Consider the following 3,962-nt stretch of genomic DNA (forward strand, 5'->3'; position numbering starts at 1 on the left):
GATCTGCTTCCAGCACAGCTTGTTTTAAGTAGAGCTTTTATCCAATCAGATTCAGCCCCTATTTCTCTATGTAAGGAGAGAGGCCCGGTGCCCGCTAGAGAGCCTTTGCAGTTTAAGTGAATGGGGACGATATTGTTGATTGTCATAGTCTTCAACCAATCAGATCTGTAGTTTGACATGTTGGGCGTATTCTTTGACGTGCCAGTGGTACCCAGGTAGCCTGCTAAGTACATCTGCATTAACGTGCAGCTCAGCATTAAGGTGCGTCGTGATTGGTCAGTGGGCCAGCGTGACTTTTGTCAAACAGAAAGCTAGCTGGCAGATCTTAGTGTTTAGTAAGAGTTCAGGTTGAAACATATGTAAGAGAAGTTATGACATTTTTAGCATTTTGCTTGGTGTTGATTATATTTCTCAACGAACACGTTCGCAGGAGGACTCTGCCTTGAACTCACCCGCACGGATATTCTGCAATGTTGCTGGATTGATTTGTCATGCTTTGTTGTCATAAAAATATATGTGACTGGTTCTTGTGAGTTTGTTCTTGTCATTGTGTTAATTACATTGATTCTGACTATATGCATTGTCCGTTAATGACGAAGCATCCCGTCATCGTGGGGTTAGGGTCGGACATTTGATTCTCTGTTTGGGGTTTTGTTTTCTTATACAAAGCAAGAATTATGGTATAAAATGCACGGCCCGCCACTGCCTTTTAGTGCATGGGAAGATGCCCCACTGGCTAGCTCATGGCCACCACTCTGCGCTCATACGTCAGTTACATCTGATGACTGACCGTTGGCGCTGGCGTAGCACCAAACCTCCATTTTCCCCCCCCATGTAAACACTGTTAAATCTGTCAGCACTATCGCCGTAGTTTGCACTATTGGCGCTGTTAGCACCATTAGCTTCAGCCTCAGCTGTTTCCATGTTGAGAGCCATGTGGAGGCAAGCAATGTGCTTTGAATTGAGCTTGTATTCAGCAGCTTTAAAGCAAATTTGCTGTTGTCCAGTCTTTTCACTGATGTATGTGTTGCATTGTCTCTGAATAAAACATTGGTCTATCCTTTATAATATAAAAAAGTATCAAAATCAATAAGAAAATTATTTAAGTTTACTTGAATAACACTAACTTTCTTGTCTGAATCAAGTCTTTCTGACTTTCTGAAAAAGGTTCAAATAAGTGCAGAGTCTATGAGGGCAAAATCTCTCTTTTCCTGTTCTTCACAGTGCAGGTGAGAGCCTGTTTCCTACTCTGCCCACACCTTTCAGGGTAAAAACTCATGGTGGTAAGGTGGCCAGATTTCTTGCAGTTATTATCAGCAAGAATGAAAAGGTGCCTCTCCCTCGTTTCCATCCATCAGGTGGCACAGTGTTCCCAGGCACCTGAATGAAGCAGATGTTTGTAAATTGATATGAACCATATGGAATCTGGCTGGTATCTGTTCACAAGATTTTGCATTGATGAAATGTCACGAACATATAAAGGTGTGAAAATAGTGTGAAAATGTGTGAATTCTAATTATTTATGTATCCAAGATCTGGGTATGAAATGTCATAATGACATGGACTGCTTGTGAGCTGACTTTCAAAGAAAAAGAGGATGAGGCATGAACTTAGGTGTTAAATGATGGTACCAAGAAATAAGGGTGAAAGAAAAGGTTCAGTGTGTGTGAGAGTGAGAGGTGGAAAATATCTGACCATGTGAGTGACGTTGATTATTCTGCAACTTTGATTTCCAACTATAGCTGTAAAAATACCTTGGTCACAGGTTCAGGTCATCTGAATCTTTGGCTTAACACGTGAGACAATTTCACAAATTTGCCAGTATAGATTTCCTTGTCCCATGAATATATTAGAAGTAAGTGTCAATATCTTGAAACAAGACAGAGTGGGCAGAATTTTTGTTGGTTATGTTGGAAAAAAAGGTTGTGACAAGCTGTCATAGAAAATTACTTGTTAAAATTGGTTATTTTTTTGAGCAGTGTACTAACATCCCTTTACAAAAGCTTGATATGTTGACCTCACAAACATGTGTCCTTCAGAGGACCAGAAGGCAGCTCTTGATTTCTCAAATGGATCAAGATTTCTAAGTTCATAACCACAATGTTGTCCTCAAACAGCCAAACATTCCATGGTATCACACAGTAGCTGAGATAACTAACTTACATATACTAGTGCAGTGCCTGTTAAAAACGACCACATTGCTTGGCCTCTGGTGCGTTATAAGCCTGTTTGGGCTTGACATCTATTGATGCAAGATACACTATCAGAAAACAGACTGAGTAGATTTTTGTTGTTGGGCATAATTTAGTCCATCTAAATGACGATATATTTCAGCACAGGGCTATTTAGTTTGACATATTTTCCAGTATAACATTCGGATGGTCAATTTAAGGATTTATCAGCAGTCAGATAATGGTTATTTGAAAATCTGCAGGGAAGTCTAGTCACGGTTGTAGCCGTGCCATCAGTACAAGGAGAAAAATTATCATGTATAAATAGATCCATATGCTGAAATTTGTAGTGAACAATATACTCCAGTTAAAGGATAGGTTTACATTTTTTGTGAACACGTCTGACTTGCATGTAAAAATGACTTCCATGTGTACATTAAACAAGCTTTTTTTTATCTCTGTAATGTGAGCCTATCCTTTTAACCTGTTTTTGTGTTGGATATATACAGATGCAAATTTGCTTCAGCTAATCAAGCTCATTAAGATGATGATGAATGTGTCCCCTATAATTAAATGAAAAAACAATTAAAATACATCAAAAGGCGGGGGCCCTTCCACTGCCTGCTTCAAGAAGTATATTACCAGTGATTTTCTATCCATTCATTTTCTGGAGTTTATTGTGGCTGCATGTTAAACGAGGTAGCCCAGACGTACGTCACTACAGTCAAGTCTTCCAGTTATTTCCGGGGACTCATGAGGCATTCCCAGGCCAGATGGACATGTAATCGCATCAGAATTTTTTTTTCCAATTTGGATGCCATGACCACTTCAAGAGATGGGTTGAAAGATGCAGAAATTTCAATGCAAATAGACACCTTTCAGAAAACGTTTAAACTAAGTTACTGAAAAATATTGTTACAGAAATAGTTTTACCCATACTTGCATTGCATAAAAAGCATTCCTGCAACCCACTTAAATCCCCTGATCTTCTGCATCATATAGTATCATAGACCCCCTCCAAATCTCCATAACAGAACATTTTTGAGTTGTAACAGAAGCTAAATATACTGTACTGCAACTCCATATAGGCACTGGAACAACATAATGATTAAGACAGCAAATGAAGGCTACTGCAAGTAAATGATAGCAGCACTGACCATCCAGATACAGAATATACAGATAATGAGCCATATTTTCTTTCCCTGAAATAAAAATGTTCCTTCATTTGGAGGATTTCATGATAGAGTTGTCTGATTATTACTGATTATTTTTGCTGCATTATCTCTGTGTGTTCAGGCATATGTCAGACATTCATTGTTTTTAGTTTTTGTTATTTTAATTCAAAATGTTTTGTTTGATCAAAGAAAGTAGGGAAATATTTCGATCTTCGTCATAATTCATGCAATTATTTTGTCTTTGTGTATGTTTTAGAAGCAGACATTTGAAAGCAGCATTGAGAGAGTGAACAGCAAAACTCAACAGATAAATGTATCAAAAGTATTTAGGCTGTGTGGGCCTGTACGCATCTTATTCTGCAGTAGGATCAAGATAGCCAAGAGTGATAGAAGTATTCCGACCTGATACCACAAATTGGCTCACAGATAATGGTCCAATACTGTCAGGCATATCCAAAGACATAAATATATCACGAGGGACGGAAGTGGAACAATAGACCCCAGCAGTCATGAGGCAGGCTATTGATCAGGCAAGGAAGTCGTAGCATGTCAGCTGGTCAGGTAGAATGTAGTTTTCAGCTGATGCAACAGACAAAGCCCATATCTGTATCTGTTT

Source organism: Anarhichas minor, unplaced genomic scaffold (genome assembly GCF_050575085.1).
Source record: "Anarhichas minor isolate MPS153535 unplaced genomic scaffold, ASM5057508v1 ptg000042l, whole genome shotgun sequence".
Lineage (NCBI taxonomy): Eukaryota > Metazoa > Chordata > Actinopteri > Perciformes > Anarhichadidae > Anarhichas > Anarhichas minor.